This window comes from Pseudophryne corroboree, chromosome 1 (genome assembly GCF_028390025.1).
Source record: "Pseudophryne corroboree isolate aPseCor3 chromosome 1, aPseCor3.hap2, whole genome shotgun sequence".
Taxonomy (NCBI): Eukaryota; Metazoa; Chordata; class Amphibia; order Anura; family Myobatrachidae; genus Pseudophryne; species Pseudophryne corroboree.
In genome coordinates this window covers 1037348575-1037370358 of record NC_086444.1, presented here as the reverse complement: position 1 = coordinate 1037370358, position 21784 = coordinate 1037348575, and positions in this window count along the sequence as shown.

Genomic DNA, 21784 nt, shown 5'->3' with positions numbered 1-21784 from the left:
GATGGCTGAGAGAGCGTAGGCTTGAAAGGGAGACTGAGATTTCCTTCCTTCCCAAGGGAACCTCAGACTCTGAGGAATTTTCTGAGGAGCCTATGCAGATTGGGGCTACCCGCCTCTCCTCGCGTGAGAAGACGCGGAGGAGACAGCAGGGCTTGTGTTTGTACTGTGGGAATAAAGGTCATGTGGTAGTATCATGCCCAGAAAAGCCGGAAAACTTCAGGGCCTGAGGGTGATGGGAAATATCCTGTCAGGCCAGAAGTCAGAATTTCCCAAGAAGACTTTTATCATTCCGGTGACCTTGAAGATCCTCGGTCAAACTGTCAAGACTGAGGCCTTTGTGGACAGTGGGGCCGACGGGGTTTTTATGGACCGCCAATTCGCCCTGAAACACTCTGTTCCCTTAGTACCCTTGGCATCGGAAATTGAGATTTGTGGGTTAAACGGGGAACCATTATCCCAAGGTAAAATTACCTCTTGCACTAGCCAGATTTCTTTGTTTATTGGAGCCACACACTCTGAAAAATTGTCCTTTTATGTGACTGTCTGTACTTTTGCCCCATTGGTGTTGGGGTTACCCTGGTTAAGGGCCCACAATCCTCAATTTGACTGGGTCTCTGGGGAGATTCTTAGTTGGGGTACTGATTGTTTCAGGAGTTGCTTGAGCCTTCCAGTCAGGCTCTCGCAGCTAAGTTTGCCAGGATTGCCAGGGTGTTATGCAGATTTTGCGGACGTGTTCTCCAAAAAAGTTGCAGAGGTACTACCTCCCCATCGCCCCTATGACTGTGCCATTGATTTGTTGCCAAATGCTAAGCTTCCCAAGAGCAGGTTGTACTCCCTGTCACGTCCTGAGACTCAGGCTATGGCAGAGTACATTCAGGAGAACTTGGCTAAGGGATTTATCAGACCTTCACAGTCTCCTGTTGGGTCGGGGTTCTTCTTCGTGGGTAAAAAGGACGGTTCGTTGCGACCCTGCATCGACTTCAGGGAATTGAACCGTATCACGATTAAAAACTCATACCCACTGCCTCTCATTTCGGTCTTGTTTGACCAGCTTCGTACTGCCACCATTTTTTCTAAGATTGACCTACGCGGTGCGTACAATCTAATCCGAATAAGAGAGGGGGATGAATGGAAGACTGCCTTTAATACCCACTCAGGGCATTATGAATATTTGGTGATGCCTTTTGGGCTCTGTAATGCCCCGGCAGTCTTCCAGGATTTCATGAATGATGTGCTCAGGGAATATTTGGATAGATTCTTAGTTGTATACTTAGATGACATCCTAATCTTCTCCCATTCCCTGGAGGAACATCGGAAGCATGTACGCTTAGTCCTCCAGAAACTCAGAGACCACCGGCTTGGGGCGAAGCTGGAGAAGTGCGAATTTGAAGTTCAGCAAATCGCATTTCTAGGATATATTATCTCCCCAGAAGGTTTCCAAATGGAGGGTTCCAAGGTACAGGCAGTCCTGGATTGGGTGCAGCCCACTAGTTTGAAGGCGCTTCAGCGTTTCCTGGGCTTTGCGAATTTTTATAGACGATTTATCGCTGGATTTTCGTCTATAGTGGCGCCCTTGGTGGCACTCACTAAGAAAGGGGCGGATGTTGCTCACTGGTCTTGTGAGGCTAAAGCGGCTTTTGCCCGTCTCAAAAGGGCATTTGTTTCGGCCAAGGTGCTGCGACACCCAGATCCAGAGCGTCCTTTTGTGGTGGAGGTGGATGCCTCTGAGATGGGTATTGGGGCAGTGCTTTCTCAGATGGGAGTGTCTGATAATCGCCTTCATCCCTGTGCTTACTTTTCCCGTAAATTTTCGCCTGCCGAGATGAATTATGACGTGGGTAACCGGGAATTGTTGGCTATTAAGGATGCACTCGAGGAGTGGAGACACTGGCTTGAGGGGGCTAAGTTTGTGGTCTCAATTCTCACTGACCATAAGAATCTGGCATATTTAGAGTCAGCGAAGCGTCTCAATGCCAGGCAGGCACGATGGGCTTTGTTTTTTGCTCGCTTTAATTTTTTGATAACATATCGCCCTGGGTCAAAAAACATCAAGGCTGATGCGCTCTCGCGGAGTTTTGCTCCAATCCAGGAGACCACCGAGGAGCCGTTGCCCATTGTTTCCCCATCATGTATTAAAGTGGGCATTACCCAGGACCTCTTATCATTAGTCCTTAGAGCACAGGAACAGGCTCCTCCAGACCTTCCGGTAGGTCTTTTGTTTGTGCCTCCTAGGTTAAGACAGCGAGTGTTCCTGGAATTCCATGCCAAGAAGTCGGCAGGTCACCCGGGTATTGCCAGAACTCGGGAGTTGCTATCTAGGGCGGTGTGGTGGCCCTCGGTGGCTAAGGATGTGGATCAGTGGGTTCGGGCATGTGACATCTGTGCCCGAAATAAGACTCCTAGAGGGGTTCCTGTTGGCCCATTACATCCACTCTCTATCCCATCTAAGCCATGGACCCACATTTCAATGGATTTTGTGGTGGACTTGCCCAAATCCTCGGGGATGACAGCCATCTGGGTTGTCGTTGACAGGTTTTCGAAGATGGCACACTTCGTTCCACTGGTTGGGCTGCCATCAGCCAGACGCCTGTCTGAATTATTTATGCTGCATGTTGTGCGTCTCCACGGGTTGCCACTTGATGTGGTCTCTGACCGCGGATCCCAGTTTGTGGCCAAATTCTGGAGGGCATTTTGTTCCGATCTCCAGATTTCTGTCAGCTTGTCGTCAGGCTACCATCCGCAGTCTAATGGGCAGACTGAAAGGGTGAACCAGTCCTTGGAGCAGTTCCTCAGGTGTTATGTCTCCAAGTGTCAGACTGACTGGGTTGCTCATCTGTCCATGGCGGAGTTTGCCTATAACAACGCGGCTCACTCTGCTACAGGGATCTCTCCCTTCCTTTGTGTGTATGGGCATCATCCTAAGGCCAATTCTTTTGACCCCCTGGACTCCACGCCTGGTGGTTCCTCTGTGGTTTCGGTCCTTAGAGGTATTTGGCGGAAAGTGAAGAAAGCCCTTGTGTCTGTGTCATTAGTGACCAAAAGGGTTTTTGATAAGCGGAAAAGACCCTGCAGCTTCAAATTAGGAGACTTCGTCTGGTTGTCAACCAAGAATTTGAAGTTGAGACAGCCATCTCATAAGTTAGGCCCCCGGTTCATCGGCCCTTATAAGATCACCAGGGTTATCAATCCGGTGGCATTTCAGTTAGATCTGCCCCGTTCTTTAGGTATCAATAAAACATTTCATTGTTCCCTTTTAAAACGGGCGATTAGTAATCCTTCTTCCAGTGGAAGACCTTCCCCTCTTCTGATACGTGGCCAGAGGGAGTTTGTTGTTGAAAGGATTCTTGACTCCAAGGTGGTTCGGGGTCGGCTGTCATTTTTGGTGCACTGGAAGGGGTATGGCCCGGAGGAGCGGTCGTGGGTGCGCAGTTGTGATCTTCATGCCCCCAGACTGATACGCTCTTTCTTCTCGCAGTTCCCCGATAAACCCGGTGGTAGGGGTTCTTTGACCCCTCGTCAGAGGGGGGGTACTGTTAGGGTCTCCTGCCCTGTGCTGCCACGTCGTCATGGCAACCGGGAGACAAGTGCTAGTGGAGTAACCTGAGCGCAGCTGATACTCCGGTTCGGGTCTTTTGCTGTGCAGTGGTTATAGGCTCTGTGCACGGCAGGGGATCCGGTGCTGGTTTTTGTGCTCACAGTCTGTGAGGTCTGAGTGGGGCGTGGACAGCACCTGCTTTATAAGGCCTCTTTTCAGGGTAAGCAGATGCTGCTGAATCTTTGTTGGTTAGTCAGTTCATGAAAGTTAGCCAGTACTGTGTAGCTTTGTATTTGTTTGTTGCTTACTGCAAATAGGCCTGGGGATTTGGTATTACACTCTGCCAATCCAGACCTAGCAGTAAGACTGGAGTCAGTCGTTTAGCTTGCTGGGGTTCTGTTACTACTCTGTGAACTTAGCAAGTTTGCGGCTGTATTCTAAGACTTGCCTGTCTAATCCTGTCTCACTGTGCTAGGTGTCAGGGGTCAGTTTAGTGGCAGTAAGCTAAAACCTGTGCACTGCAAGTGAGAATCAGGATTGTGGAGTCTCTCCTTGTGTCTATCATTCCATCTCTGACCAAGGAGTTTACTGCCACACCCGTTGGTAACCCTTTAGGGTTTTGCTGTTGCCCTTAGCAACAGCATTTCGGGTTCTCTACGTATTAAAACACAACATCTTGCTATTTCCATCTGAGCAGTTCTAATACAAGGGAGATACCCAGTTCCTTAGCCTCTGGGCTTCTCTGTTCACTTTGTGTGTATTTTGTTACCCTATCACCTTCTGTGTACGTTATGTCATATTCCCCAGTTTGTCTGTGAGTCCATTTGTTTTGCATAACAGTTCAAACACCAGTACATTCCTGCAGACACTGGAGTGCATAACAGTTCTGACACCAGTACTTTCCTGCAGGCACTGGTGTGCATAACACTACTCAAGAGTAGGCTCAATGAGCAGTATAACACACTGGGTTATATTTAACTGCGACCTTCTGCGGCCGATTCTGAGAAAATAAACAGTAAATGACAGAAAAATCATTTTGGGCTTGAACCATTGTTACACACAGAAAATGTTCAGATTGTTTGCTTTCATAGATATAACTCTATAATTTCACAAGCAGAAAATTCTACTGACCTGGAAAATTAACTAAACATTTCTGGCACATACCAGAACTAGCGGAGTGTGAAATGGCATGCACCGCAGAAACACATGAAAGTCCTAAGCAGTCCCAATTAATACTGTGTATGACAATATGATGTATCTACTCATGACTTACTCTACCCAAATGCACTATATTAAATTTAAATGTATCTGTTAGGGATACATACGATATCCCGGCAGACTGTCACTATACCGGCAGCGGCATCCCATTTGCTGGAATCTAGGCAGCGGAGGCAGGGAGTCCCCTCGCGGGGTCACTGCAGTCGCCATGCATAGTGCCCAGTGGCTCGATGCACTCGCCTCTGGTTCTATTCCCACTCGGTTGGTGGCTTGGACCCACCAACAGAGTGAGAAAACTGGGCAAGTGTGGGGATATCGGGATTCCTACAGCCGGTATGTTGACTGCATCCAATGTGTTATGCAGAAAAATACATTAATCCCAATAGATACGGTCAGGATGTAATTCATTTCATAACCACATAGTTCCCAAATACTTATATTTATTATTGTATTTATATAAACAAATTGTGTTCCTGAATATGCTTATATGCTCTTATGCAATCACAATAGCTATTGAATATACATGTTAGAACTAATCACCAGGCTATCTAATGGAAGAATTACAGCCAAAAGTAAATCTGTATTTTTCAGCTTATAGTTACAATCAAATTAGACACAACCATCTAGTCAGAGCTCATTTATAAAGGTGTTATACTGATCTGGGGGTCTATAGAAGTCTTTACCTTCCCAGAACTGTTCCCTTTTTTCTACTGCTTCCCACATTAAGACAGACAGCAGTGTAGTTGATGGGCCTCCTAAATGAATTTTCCATTTATGCAACTTTATGCAAAAAGTTCATGGGGGGAGTGGGGAGGAAATGACCCACACTCAGCCAGTGTGAATATACTGTAGCTTGAAATAATTGGTTCAAAGCATGACACCAAATGCATTGATTCAAAGCATGATACCAAAATATAAGCAAAACTTTGGCGCTGACCCTGAGTTGGATGCAGTTGCGGCCTTCCTCGCATCTTTTGGCACAGTTGTGTCTTTGCAGCGCCGTAACTAGCGGTGTGCCAATGATGCCTTGCACACAGCCCATATGCACTATGGGTGCAGGACCACTAACAGCATCCGCATGGCCGCACCACCCTGCTGAATTAGTAGTGTCCGTTGAGCTGCCTCTGTATCGTACCCTCCGTAGTTATGCTCCTGCGGTCCTGGGTTCCACTTCCGTATCCTCAGAGCTTCAGAGTTTGGGTGGAAGGAGGCTGGTGGGAGGCAGCTGCTGCTCAGGACCAAACGTAAGTATAAAATCACACACAGTTACTTGCAAAAGGGGGCTCTGCCTGGCGTAATGTGTAAAAAGGAGCTCTGCCTGGTGTAATGTGTAAAAGGGAGCTCTACCTGAAGTAATGTGTAAAAGGGGGCTCTACCTGGAGTAATGTTTAAAAGGGGGCTCTGTCTGGCGTAATGTGTATAAGGGGGCTCTACCTAGAGTAAGCTGTAAAAAAGGGAGCTCTACTTGGCGTAATGTGTAAAAGTGGGCTCTGTCTTGAGTAATGTTTAAAAGGGGGCTTTGTCTGGAGTAATCTGTAAAAGGAGGCTCTGCCTGGCATAATGTGTAAAAGGGGGCTATGTTTAGTGTAATGTGCAAAAGGGGGCTCTGTCTGACATAATGTTTAAAAGATGGCTCTACCTGGTGTAATGTGTAAAAGGGGGCTCTGCCTGACATAATGAATAAAAGGGGTTTCTGTCTGGGGTAATGTGTAAAAGGGTCTCTACCTAGCATAATGTGTAAAAGGGGGCTCTGCCTGTAGTAACGTGTTAAAGGGGGCTCTGGCGTAATATGTAAAAGGAACTCTACCTGGAGTAATGTGCAAAAGGGGCTCTGTCTTAATCTGCATAAGTAGCACTACTGTGTGGCATAATTTGAATAATGGAGAGTACTGTGTGTGTAATATGCATTGGTATTATTTTGTGACCATGTCCCTTCCCCATGAAGCCATGCCCACTGTCCCTGTCTTAAATATGTGTGGGGGAGCAACACTTCTCTTTCTGGCACAGGGCACCAAGATGTCTAGTTATGGCTCTGTGTCTGTGACTTTATTCTAATGCTGTTACAATCCCTTCGCTGATGTGCATCCATGTATCTGAATGTGCACGGACTGAGACGCCAACTCACAGCATCTATAGATGCTCTGTTCTGCCTCTCACTAAGCCGCTTTGGCAAATTCGAAGCTTACAGTATAATCACCTTTACTTTTTAATAATCCTACTCAGATGCGATGTCTGAAGAATGGTATTTATTATTTAGTAAAGGAATTACGAACTTATGCGATAAATGATAAGATGATGTAATATGCAATATGAGGCAAGGCAACATATACAGTACATAACATGGAGTATGCAAACATAGCATTATATGTGCAAAGAATAAGCTACAGTGCAACTAATAAATTGGAGGGTTCTGCGCACTGAGTGTCTTTATTCTATAGCAAGCCGGGGTGTGCTGCTCGTTATGATGGGTGTTCCAACCCACCTATATGTAAATGGAGAAGCTTAGTGGATATACCACAATAGAACTGCGCTCAACCCCTAAGGTGTGTGTGTTTAGCTAACGAATGCACATCAGATGTAATAAAGGATAATGTATGAACAGACCCAAATTTGAGTTTGCACTTGGATATAGAAATCACAAAAATAACAATATGATGCGAATTAATTGTTGTGAGCCACTGTATTTATTGTATACTGGCCAATCTAAAGGTGTGCGGTTAATGCCCAGGGTGGGCGATATTGTCTCATATAAAGTTCATGCAGGTGGGCGATATTGTCTCTTATAAAGTTCATGCAGGTTATAATACAGACTGCGGCGTCCCACACATCTGCTGTTGAAAAGTCTTCAGGAAAAAATAATAATAATAACAAATGCTGGTGTTGGTAAAAAATCTTTAAAACCTTCACGATGCCCTGAGCTTACGGTGGTGGCATAAGTGGGGTAAAAAATCAGTGATACAATCCTTCATCCAATCAGAACTGGTATGGCCCCCTCAGAAACATACAAATCAGAACAGGTATGGTTTGATAGACAGGTCAGAGGCCCAATCAGTGATACAATCCTTCATCCAATCAGAACAGGTCTGGTTTGATAGACAGGTCAGAGGCTCAATCAGTAATACAATCCTTCATCCAATCAGAACTGGTATGGCCCACTCAGAAACATACAAATCAGAACAGGTCTAGTTTAATAGACAGGTCAGAGGCCCAATCAGTGATACAATCCTTCATCCAATCAGAACTGGTATGGCCCCCTCAGAAACATATAAATCATGTCAATCTAGACACTTCAAGCACTCCCAGAGGAAGACAGAAAGGTTGAAACGCGTTGGGGGAACTACAAAGAAAGAACCACTACAGATTCAAAGACTTCATCAGGAAGACTCTTTCCCACGTCGAAAAAACCCGGTCACGTGACCGGACCAACCCGGAAGCCAGCAGCGCTGCTAGGATACCAGACAGCGGAGGAAGCCGGTGACGGAGCATGGCATGCGGCTGGAGCGGGCGACAGGTGAGTTCTCTGTAAGCGGTGGGAGAGGCGCAGCTAGCCGCTCTGCAGAGCGGCATCTTAATCCTTTCCCCGCCGCTAGACAGGTCCACCTCTCTGACCGACCTACACCCGGGGGCGTCTGAACAAGGACGCACCACGGGCAGCAGGGGCAGAGAGAGGAAACCAGTCCGGAGACCCCCTTTTTTACCCCACTTATGCCACCACCGTAAGCTCAGGGCATCGTGAAGGTTTTAAAGATTTTTTACCAACACCAGCATTTGTTATTATTATTATTTTTTCCTGAAGGCTTTTCAACAGCAGATGTGTGGGACGCCGCAGTCTGTATTATAACCTGCATGAACTTTATAATAGACAATATCGCCCACCTGCATGAACTTTATAAGAGACAATATCGCCCACCCTGGGCATTAACCGCACACCTTTAGATTGGCCAGTATACAATAAATACAGTGGCTCACAACAATTAATTCAAATCATATTGTTATTTTTGTGATTTCTATATCCAAGTGCAAACTCAAATTTGGGTCTGTTCATACATTATCCTTTATTACATCTGATGTGCATTCGTTAGCTAAACACACACACCTTAGGGGTTGAGCGCAGTTCTATTGTGGTATATCCACTAAGCTTCTCCATTTACAGTGCAACTAATACAGCTATCATGCATGAGCCTGCTTAAGCAGATCTATAATGGCACAGTTAAGGACAGAAACTCACAATCGAAAGCTATACCAGGTTGGACCCATGTAAAGTAAGCCTGTCTAAGTTCATGTGAAAAACGGAAATGGCTGCTCACAGCTCCTTTGGCCGAGAATGCATTGTTGTCACCATAACTGTGTTGTAAAGTCCATGGGAGAGGCCCAGGGTGTAGAGCTGTGTTGTGACTTTCTGTGCAGTTAGCACTAACCATACAGTCCTTGGCGAGGTGAGATATGGAAGAGCAGCATTTGTAACAGATACTATTTTCACTTAAGAAGGCCTTTTGGTTTTCCATGGACTTCTCTCTGAAGGCTCTGCATTTCAGGAGAGGATGCAGTTTGTGATGCAGAGGACACTGCTTGGCAGAATCTTTATCTCTGGTCTCTTGGCGAGCAGATCTGGTAAATCTGTGGGAAGAATCTGAATAATGCATGTTAGTCTTGTGAATTGCGGCTGATGTTTTGTGGGGGTTAGGTTGCATAGGGGTAGCGCCTGTTAGGTAAAGGTAAAACTAGGATCATTCCTGGTCTTAGATTGCTAATGTTCAAATGCCATAAAAACTAGAGATGTGCGGCGTGTTTTGTGTTTTGGTTTTGGTTCTAATTCCCAGCTCGTGTTTTGGTTTTGGGTTGGTTTTGCCAAAACCACCCTTTCGTGTTTTGGTTTTGGATCTGGATGATTTTTTTAAAAACATAAAAACAGCTAAAATCACAGAATTTGGGGGTAATTTTGATCCTACGGTATTATTAACCTCAATAACATTAATTTCCACTCATTTCCAGTCTATTCTGAACACCTCACACCTCACAATATTGTTTTTAGGCCAAAAGGTTGCACCAAGGTGGCTGTATGACTAAGCTAAGCGACACAAGTGTGCGACACAAACACCTGGCCCATCTAGGAGTGGCACTGCAGTGTCAGACAGAATGGCAGATTTAAAAAATAGTCCCCAAACAGCACATGATGCAAATAAGAAAAAGAGGTGCACCGAGGTTTCTGTATGACTAAGCTAAGCGACACAACCACCTGGCCCATCTAGTAGTGGCATGCAGTGGCTGAATGTCGAAAGTGGCCCGCAATTTTTCAGTCCACTGACAGCATCTCCTGCACGCCCCTGTCATTTAAAAAAATTCTGCAATTGGTGGACCTATACGGTAACTGTATGACTAAGCTAAACGAAACAAACAATTGGCCCATCTTACAGTGGCACTGCAGTGTCAGACAGGAGGGCAGATATAAAAAAAAAAAGGCCCCAAACAGCACATCATGCAAAGATGTAAAAGAGGTGCAACAGGTAGCTGTATGAGTAAGTTAAGCAACACAAAGAATTGGCCCATCTAGAAGTGGCATTGCAGTGTCAGATAGGAGGGCACTTAAAAAGAAATAGTACTCAAACAGCAAATCATGCCAAGAAGTAAAAGAGGACAATGAGGTAGCTGTATGACTAAGCTAAGCAACACAAGTGTGCGGCACAAACACCTTGCCCATCTAGGGTTGGCACTGCACTCCCATTGCACTAGTGGCGGATACTGGAGGCACGTCTAACACCAGCATAGTTGTTATGGCCTCAGTAATCCGCTTTGCAACAGGGTATATATATATATATATATATATATATATATATACGACAGTATCACTGGACATATACGGCAGTATCACTGGACTGGACTTATACGCCAGTACCCCTGGAATTATAAGGCAGGATCACTGGACTTATATGGCAGGATCACTGGATTTATACGGCAGGATAGTACCACTGGATTTATACGGCAGTACCGTTGGACATATATGGCAGTATCACTGGACATAGGCCCTCATTCCGAGTTGTTCGCACGATAGCTGCTTTTAGCAGCAGTGCAAACGCTAAGCCTCCGCCCCCTGGGAGTGTATCTTAGCTCAGCAGAAGTGCGAACGAAAGGATCGCAGCGCTGCTACAAAAAAAATTGTGCCATTTCAGAGTAGCTCGAGACTTACTCCTAGCTAGCGATCACGTCAGACTGTTTAGTTCCTGTTTTGACGTCACAAACACGCCCTGCGTTCGGCCAGCCACGCCTGCGTTTTTCCAGGCACGCCCGCGTTTGTATCTGACACGCCTGCGTTTTTACACACACTCCCCGAAAACGGTCTGTTACCACCCAGAAACACCCATTTCCTGTCAATCACTCTGCGGTCAGCAGTGCGACTGAAAAGCGTCGCTAGACCTTGTGTGAAACTACGTCGGCTTTTGTGAAAGTACGATGCGCGTGCGCAGTGCGCACCATATGCATGCGCAGAAATGCAGATTTTTAGCCTGATCGCTGCACTGCAAACAATGGCAGCTAGCAATCAACTCGGAATGAGGGCCATATACAGCAGTATCACTGGACCGGACTTATACGCCAGTACCACTGTAATTATACGGCAGGATCACTGGACTTATAAGGCAGTACTGCTGGACTAATACGGCAGTATCAATCGACATATATGGCAGGATCACTGGACATATACGGCAGTATCACTGGACTGGACTTATACGCCAGTACCACTGTAATTATATGGCAGGATCACTGGATTTATACTAGTGATGAGCGGGTTCGGTTCCTCGGAAACCGAACCCCCCCCCCCGCCCCCCTGAACTTCACCCATTTTACACGGGTCCGAGGCATACTCGGATTCTCCCGTATGGCTCGGTTAACCCGAGCGCGCCCGAACGTCATCATCCGGCTGTCGGATTCTCGCGAGATTGGGATTCTATATAAGCAGCCGCGCGTCGCCGCCATTTTCACTCGTGCATTGGAAATGTTAGGGAGAGGACGTGGCTGGCGTCCTCTCCGTTTATTGTTGATGCAAATATTTGTGCTTGCTTATTGCTTAATTGTGGGGACTGGGGAGCAGCTGTATAATATAGGAGGAGTACAGTGCAGAGTTTTGCTGATCAGTGACCACCAGTTTTATCCGTTCTCTGCCTGAAAAAAACACTCCATATCTGTGCTCAGTGTGCTGCATATATCTGTGCTCACACTGCTTAATTGTGGGGACTGGGGAGCAGCTGTATTATATTAGGAGGAGTACAGTGCAGAGTTTTGCTGACAGTGACCACCAGTATACGTTGTCTGCCTGAAAAACACTCCATATCTGTGCTCAGTGTGCTGCATATATCTGTGCTCACACTGCTTTATTGTGGGGACTGGGGACCACCAGTATATTATATAGGAGGAGTACAGTGCAGAGTTTTGCTGACCAGTGACCACCAGTATACGTTGTCTGCCTGAAAAACACTCCATATCTGTGCTCAGTGTGCTGCATATATCTGTGCTCACACTGCTTTATTGTGGGGACTGGGGACCACCAGTATATTATATAGGAGGGAGGAGTACAGTGCAGAGTTTTGCTGACCAGTGACCACCAGTATACGTTGTCTGCCTGAAAAACACTCCATATCTGTGCTGCATTGTAGTATATAGTAGGAGTACAGTGCATAATTTTGCTGACCACCAGTATATAATATATAGGAGTACGGTACAGAAGGCCACTGCTGTACCTACCTCTGTGTCGTCAAGTATACTATCCATCCATACCTGTGGTGCATTTAAGTTTTGCACAGTTTGCTGACCACCAGTATATAATATATAGCATTACGGTACAGTAGGCCACTGCTCTACCTACCTCTGTGTCGTCACGTATACTATCCATCCATACCTGTGGTGCATTTAAGTTTTGCACAGTTTGCTGACCACCAGTATATAATATATAGCATTACGGTACAGTAGGCCACTGCTGTACCTACCTCTGTGTCGTCAAGTATACTATCCATCCATACCTGTGGTGCATTTCAGTTGTGCGCAGTATATATAGTAGTAGGCCATTGCTATTGATACTGGCATATAATTCCACACATTAAAAAATGGAGAACAAAAATGTGGAGGTTAAAATAGGGAAAGATCAAGATCCACTTCCACCTCGTGCTGAAGCTGCTGCCACTAGTCATGGCCGAGACGATGAAATGCTATCAACGTCGTCTGCCGAGGCCGATGCCCAATGTCATAGTAGAGAGCATGTAAAATCCAAAAAACAAAAGTTCAGTAAAATGACCCAAAAATCAAAATTGAAAGCGTCTGATGAGAAGCGTAAACTTGCCAATATGCCATTTACGACACGGAGTGGCAAGGAACGGCTGAGGCCCTGGCCTATGTTCATGGCTAGTGGTTCAGATTCACATGAGGATGGAAGCACTCATCCTCTCGCTAGAAAAATGAAAAGACTTAAGCTGGCAAAAGCACAGCAAAGAACTGTGCGTTCTTCTAAATCACAAATCCCCAAGGAGAGTCCAATTGTGTCGGTTGCGACGCCCCCTGCAAGTGCTGGAAGGAGCACCCGCAGTCCAGTTCCTGAAAGTCAAATTGAAGATGTCACTGCTGAAGTACACCAGGATGAGGATATGGGTGTTGCTGGCGCTGGGGAGGAAATTGACAAGGAGGATTCTGATGGTGATGTGGTTTGTTTAAGTCAGGCACCCGGGGAGACACCTGTTGTCCGTGGGACGAATATGGCCATTGACATGCATGGTCAAAATACAAAAAAAATCAGCTCTTCGGTGTGGAAGTATTTCAACACAAATGCGGACAACAGGTGTCAAGCCGTGTGTTGCCTTTGTCAAGCTGTAATAAGTAGGGGTAAGGACGTTAACCACCTCGGAACATCCTCCCTTATACGTCACCTGCAGCGCATTCATCATAAGTCAGTGACAAGTTCAAAAACTTTGGATGATAGCGGGAGCAGTCCACTGACCACTAAATCCCTTCCTCTTGTAACCAAGCTCCTGCAAACCACGCCACCAACTCCCTCAGTGTCAATTTCCACCTTACACAGGAAAGCCAATAGTCCTGCAGGCCATGTCACTGGCAAGTCTGACGAGTCCTCTCCTGCCTGGGATTCCTCTGATGCATCCTTGAGTGTAACGCCTACTGTTGCTGGCGCTGCTGTTGTTGCTGCTGGGAGTTAATCATCATCCCAGAGGGGAAGTCGGGAGACCACTTGTACTACTTCCAGTAAGCAATTGACTGTCCAACAGTCCTTTGCGAGGAAGATGAAATATCACAGCAGTCATCCTGCTGCAAAGCGGATAACTCAGGTCTTGTCAGCCTAGGTGGTGAGAAACGTGGTTCCGGTATCCACCGTTAATTCAGAGGCAACTAGAGACTTGATTGAGGTACTGTGTCCCCGGTACCAAATACCATCTAGGTTCCATTTCTCTAGGCAGGCGATACCGAAAATGTACACATACGTCAGAAAAAGAGTCACCAGTGTCCTAAAAAATGCAGTTGTACCCAATGTCCATTTAACCACGGACATGTGGACAAGTGGAGCAGGGCAGACTCAGGACTATATGACTGTGACAGCCCACTGGGTAGATGTATTGCCTCCCGCAGCAAGAACAGCAGCGGCGGCACCAGTAGCAGCATCTCGCAAACGCCAACTCGTTCCTAGGCAGGCTAAGCTTTGTATCACCGCTTTCCATAAGAGGCACACAGCTGACAACCTCTTACGGAAACTGAGGAACATCATCGCAAAATGGCTTACCCCAATTGGACTCTCCTGGGGATTTGTGACATCGGACAACGCCAGCAATATTGTGCGTGCATTACATCTGGGCAAATTCCAGCACGTCCCATGTTTTGCATATACATTGAATTTGGTGGTGCAGAATTATTTAAAAAATGACAGGGGCGTGCAAGAGATGCTGTCAGTGGCCCGAAGAATTGCGGGCCACTTTCGGCATTCAGCCACTGCGTGCCAAAGACTGGAGCACCACCAAACAGTCCTGAACCTGCACTGCCATCATCTGAAGCAAGAGGTGGTAACGAGGTGGAATTCAACCCTCTATATGCTTCAGAGGATGGAGGAGTAGCAAAAGGCCATTCAAGCCTATACATCTGCCACGATATAGGCAAAGGAGGGGGAATGCACCTTACTCAAGCGCAGTGGAGAATGATTTCAACGTTGTGCAAGGTTCTGCAACCCTTTGAACTTGCCACACGTGAAGTCAGTCCAGACACTGCCAGCCTGAGTCAGGTCATTCCCCTCATCAGGCTTTTGCAGAAGAAGCTGGAGACATTGAAGGAGGAGCTAAATCAGAGCGATTCCGCTAGGCATGTGGGACTTGTGGATGGAGCCTTTAATTCGCTTAACCAGGATTCATGGGTGGTCAATCTGTTGAAATCAGAGCACTACATTTTGGCCACCGTGCTCGATCCTAGATTTAAAACCTACGTTGTATCTCTCTTTCCGGCAGACACAAGTCTGCAGAGGTTCAAAGACCTGCTAGTGAGAAAATTGTCAAGTCAAGCGGAACGTGACCCGTCAACAGCTCCTCCTTCCCATTCTTCCACAACTGGGGGTGCGAGGAAAAGGCTAAGAATACCGAGCCCACCCGCTGGCGGTGATGCAGGGCAGTCTGGAGCGAGTGCTGACATCTGGTCCGGACTGAAGGACCTGGTAACGATTACTGACATGTCGTCTACTGTCACTGCATATGATTCTGTCACCATTGAAAGAATGGTGGAGGATTATATGAGTGACCGCATCCAAGTACGCACGTCAGACAGTCCGTACGTATACTGGCAGGAAAAAGAGGCAATTTGGAGGCCCTTGCACAAACTGGCTGTATTTTACCTAAGTTGCCCACCCTCCAGTGTGTACTCCGAAAGAGTGTTTAGTGCAGCCGCTCACCTTGTCAGCAATCGGCGTACGAGGTTACTTCCAGAAAATGTGGAGAAGATGATGTTCATCAAAATGAATTATAATCAATTCCTCCGTGGAGACATTCACCAGCAATTGCCTCCAGAAAGTACACAGGGACCTGAGATGGTGGATTCCAGTGGGGACGAATTAATAATCTGTGAGGAGTGGGATGTACACAGTGAAAGGGGTGAGGAATCGGAGGATGATGATGAGGTGGACATCTTGCCTCTGTAGAGCCAGTTTGTGCAAGGAGAGATTGATTGCTTCTTTTTTGGTGGGGGCCCAAACCAACCAGTCATTTCAGTCACAGTCATGTGGCAGACCCTGTCGCTGAAATGATGGGTTTGTTAAAGTGTGCATGTCCTGTTTATACAACATAAGGGTGGGTGGGAGGGCCCAAGGACAATTCCATCTTGCACCTCTTTTTTCTTTCATTTTTCTTTGCATCATGTGCTGTTTGGGGACAATTTTTTTGAAGTGCCATCCTGCCTGACACTGCAGTGCCACTCCTAGATGGGCCAGGTGTTTGTGTCGGCCACTTGTGTCGCTTAGCTTAGTCACACAGCGACCTTGGTGCGCCTCTTTTTTTCTTTGCATCATGTGCTGTTTGGGGACAATTTTTTTGAAGTGCCATCCTGCCTGACACTGCAGTGCCACTCCTAGATGGGCCAGGTGTTTGTGTCGGCCACTTGTGTCGCTTAGCTTAGTCACACAGCGACCTTGGTGCGCCTCTTTTTTTCTTTGCATCATGTGCTGTTTGGGGGAAAAAAATTTGAAGTGCCATCCTGCCTGATACTGCAGTGCCACTCCTAGATGGGCCAGGTGTTTGTGTCGGCCACTTGTGTTGCTTAGCTTAGCCATCCAGCGACCTTGGTGCACCTCTTTTTTTCTTTGCATCATGTGCTGTTTGGGGACTATTTTTTTGAAGTGCCATCCTGCCTGACACTGCAGTGCCACTCCTAGATGGGCCAGGTGTTTGTGTCGGCCACTTGTGTCACTTAGCTTAGCCATTCAGCGACCTCGGTGCAAATTTTAGGACTAAAAATAATATTGTGAGGTGTGAGGTGTTCAGAATAGACTGAAAATGAGTGGAAATTATGGTTATTGAGGTTAATAATACTATGGGATCAAAATGACCCCCAAATTCTATGATTTAAGCTGTTTTTGAGGGTTTTTTGTAAAAAAAAACACCCGAATCCAAAACACACCCGAATCCGACAAAAAAATTTCAGGAAGGTGTTGCCAAAACGCGTCCGAATCTAAAACACGGCCGCGGACCCGAATCCAAAACCAAAACACAAGACCCAAAAAATTTCCGGTGCACATCACTAATTTATACGGCAGGATCACTGGATTTATACGGCAGGATCACTGTAATTATACGGCTGGATCACTGAATTTATACGGCAGTACCGCTGTACATATACGGCAGTATCAATGGACATATATGGCAGTATCACTGGACATATACGGTAGTATCACTGGACTGGATTTATACTCCAGTACCCCTGGACTTATACGGCAGGATCACTGGACTTATACGGCAGGATCACTGGATTTATACGGCAGGATCACTGGATTTATATGCCAGTACCACTGGATTTATACGGCAGTACCGCTGGACATATACAGCAGTATCAATGGACATATACGGCAGTATCACTGGACATATACACCAGTACCACTGTAATTATACGGCAGGATCACTGGATTTATATGGTAGGATCACTGGAATTATACGGTTGGATCACTGGAATTATAGAGCAGGATCACTGGAATTATACGGCAGAATCACTGGATTTATACGACAGTACAGCTGGACATATACGGCAGTATCAATGGACATATACGGCAGTATCACTGGCCATATACGGCAGGATCACAGGAATTATACGGCAGTATCATGGGAATTATGCGGCAATATGGCAGGAATTATACGGCAATATCATTGTAATTATACGCCAGTATCACGGGAATTATATGGCAATATCACTGTAATTATGCGGCAATATCACAGAAATTATACGCCAGTATTCCGAGAATTATACGGCAATATCACTGTAATTATACGCCAGTATCACAGGAATTATATGGCAATATCACTGTAATAATTATACGGCAAAATCACAGAAATTATACGCCTGTATCCTGAGAATTATACGGCAATATCACTGTAATTATACGCCACTATCACAGGAATTATATGGCAATATCACTGTAATTATACGGCAATATCACAGGAGTTATACACCAGTATCCCGAGAATTATATGGCAATATCACTGTAATTATACGCCAGTATCACGGGAATTATACTCCAGTATCCCGAGAATTATACAGCAATATCACTGTAATTATACGCCAGTAACATGGGAATTATATGGCAATATCACTGTAATTAAACGGCAATTTCACAGGAATTATACGCCAGTATCCCAAGAATTATACGGCAATATCACTGTAATTATACGCCAGTATCATGGGAATTATACGGCAATATCACTGGTATTATACACCAGTAACACTGGATATATGGCAGCAGAGGACACCACCACTGTGACTGGTCACTGGACTGATGCTGCACAAGAGAGACACTACCCCTGGTCAGGGCCGTCTTTTCATATGGGCTCAATGGGCACTTGCCCAAGGGCCCCAGGAGTATAAGGGCCCTAGATTGATAGCTGAGGGTCCCCTCTTTCCAGGGGTACCAGATTTTTGAAAATTGGCTCTGGGGAACCGGAGATATTCGACTTTAAAGCAGTGGTCCCCTTCCGAGCCTGTTAATTGTTCTTCCTAGCCAGATATCTTGGGTTTTGTCTGACTTAGAGGTTTCTGAGGGTATAATCCAAAAGATGGGACTCTCCCCTTTTGGTGGACACTTGCACCTTGTCTCTACTTTGCTCAGAACCAGAGATATCAGCCTTCAAGCAGCTGGTCCCTGCTCCAGCTCCACACGCCTAAAACGCAGTTTTATATTTTCTTTGGTGGATTCCCCAGTACTTCCTGAAAGGTAGGACTCTGTTTTAATCCCATTCAAAGCTAAGAAAACTATTTCCAGGAACTGGAGATATCTGCAGTCAAGCAAGCTGTCCTCCTACCGGAAAATTATGAATATTAAGCCCACTCCACTATCCACCCCTCCCCTACGTATTAAACACCCCCTGCCACCCTGGAAGTCATGTACCAGGGCCCCTTCATTTAACCCAATGACCCCTAATACAGTTTAGTGTTCTCCCTCCCTCTCCATCTGTGCAGTAAAGGAGTAATTAGCAGAAATTACTGCTCCAGGTCCTACATGCTGAGCGGAAGATAGTACACCCCCTACCACCGGCGGACATCAAAGCTGCCAATTATAGCATCCCCCACCCCTACCGCTGGAGGATGGGTAGTGGGCCGGTGCATTGCTGTGCCCAGGGGCCCACACTGCTGTTAAGACGGCCCTGCCCCTGGTCTGATGCAAGACAGCACAGCAAAACTGCAAGGAACTTATACAGCAGCACTGGGGACATATAGGTGCAGAGGACACCACCACTGTGACTGGTCACTGGATGGATGCTGCACAAGAGAGACACTACCCCTGGTCTGATGCAAGACAACACAGCAAAACTGCAAGGGACTTATACAGCAGCCAGCAGCACTGGGGACATATAGCAGCAGAGGACACCAACACTGTGACTGGCTGGACTGATGCAGCATAAGACACTGACTACATTGGACTGAGCAGCACAAGACAGCACTAGAATCGCCACCCCACTTTTCCGCCCACACAGACACTGAGGACGGAGACACGTCATCTCACTACACTCTCCGAGACTGGAGTGAAAATGGCCGCGACGCGCGGCTCCTTATATGGAATCCTAATCCTGCGAGAATCCGACAGCGGGATGATGACATTTTGCCTCGTTCTGGTTTCTGAGTCAGGCAGGAAAACCCGAGCCTGACTTGGATCCGTGCTTGTGACGTGAAGTCCAGTAGGGTTCGGTTCTCTGATTCTCAACTCCAGCCCGTTGTGACACCAGCAGGATGACATATTTAGTATTATGTGCCCGTCAGCTGTTTTGGTGGCTTCCCATCTTCCTCAAGGGCGCATATAACATAAAGTAGTGCCAAATGCTGCTACATAAATGGTCAAATGTTTATCAGCATCAAGGTGAGCCCCTCCACCTGTGTATAACAGGATTCATATATGTGATACACTCACAAGCCATAATCACCCTGAAACCAGAAACCGGAAACGTCCATGGTGGAACGCATCTCTTCCGCATTGGAATGCATCTCGGTTCCCAACATGCATTGCAACAACATGCTACTTCCGGTCCAGCAGTGATAATACTCCCCAGCAAATAAAGGTCACTGAAAATGTAACCATAGTGACTAGAGCTAGCTACTGAAAGCCATAGATATTAATTGGCTGATATACATCATCCTACTACCATATATTGTGGCCGCAATAAGTGCCATTATCCAGAGGTGTAACTAGGGTTTTCGGAGCCCAGGGCAAGATGGAAAATGGCGCCCCCTCCCAAAAACAAAAACACCAAAAGAAGCATGTGCGCGTGCCTTCGGCGCGCGTGGTTGAAAAATGGGTGTGGTCACACTCCAGAAGGGGTGTGGTCATGCACCAGAAGGGGCGTGGCCACTGAAAATGGCCCACAGTGCCAGTTACATTGCCCCACAGTGCCAGATACAATGCCCCACAGTGCCAGATACATGCCCCACACTGCCAGTTACAATGCCCCACAGTGCCGGATACATGCCCCACAGTGCCAGATACATGCCCCACAGTGCCAGTTACATTGCCCCACAGTGCCAGATACATGCCCCACAGTGCCAGTTACATTGCCCCACAGTGCCAGATACATACCCCACAGTGCCAGATACATGCCCCACAGTGCCAGTTACATGCCCCACTGTGCCAGATGCATGCCCCACTGTGCCAGATACATGCCCCACTGTGCCAGTTACAATGCCTCACAGTGCCAGATACAATGCCCCACAGTGCCAGATACATTGCCCCACAGTGCCAGATACATGCCCCACAGTGCAAGTTACAATGCCCCACAGTGCCAGATACATGCCCCACAGTGCCAGATACATGCCCCACAGTGCCAGTTACATGCCTCACTGTGCCAGATACATGCCCTACTGTGCCAGATACATGCCCCAATGTGCCAGTTACATGCCCCACTGTGCCCCCCCCCCCCCCCGGTCACTCACCGCTTGTGGCTCGCCTCTGATATGTGAGGGGAGGAGAGTGCAGCGCAGTGCCTCTCCTTCCCCTCACTGCTCCAGGTCTCCGGCGGCTGTGTGGCGCCGGTTCGCTAGCCAATCAGAGCTCGCGGACCGGCAGCCAATCAGGAGCCGGTCTGCAAGCTCTGATTGGCTAACGCCGCCGGAGACCGGACACACGCAGCGCTGCTGGCAGTGCTGCTAGTGCTGGCAGCGGCGGTGAGGGGAGGGAGAGACGCTGCGCTCTCCTCCCCTCACATTTCAGCGTGACGGGGCGAGTGGGGCATGATGCCCTGGCCGCCGGCAGTGCCCCCCTCTCCTGAGCCTGCCAAGGCTCCCAGGGCACGTGCCCCACTCGCCCTACCCTAGTTACGCCTCTGCCATTATCTAATATTTTTTTAACAATATGGGTTCATACCACATGCTCACAAGTCTAGGTCTCACATGAGTCTGATATTAACATTAACATCAACAATACAGTGTGCAACATAGAATAATCCACAAGAATAAAAAAATAAAATTGTAAATGAAAAATAAACAAATGAATTAAATACATACAAAACTATATGAAAGTACCACACTAAAAAGTTTTTGTAAAGCAATAAAGCAGACCATCAAGAACAAGCAGCTCTCAGTAATACTATAAAAACCACAGTATACCACAGGGTTCTGTACTCGGGCCACAACTGTTCAACATATTTATCAATGACCTAGAAATAAGCCTGGAAAGCACAGTTTCAATCTTTGAAGATGATACTAAACTGTGTAGGGTAATTAATTCAGAATTAGATGTATAGTCTCTGCAGAATGACTTATCTAAACTTGATATCCGGGCGTCTAAATGGAGAATGAGGTTCAATATAGAAAAATGCA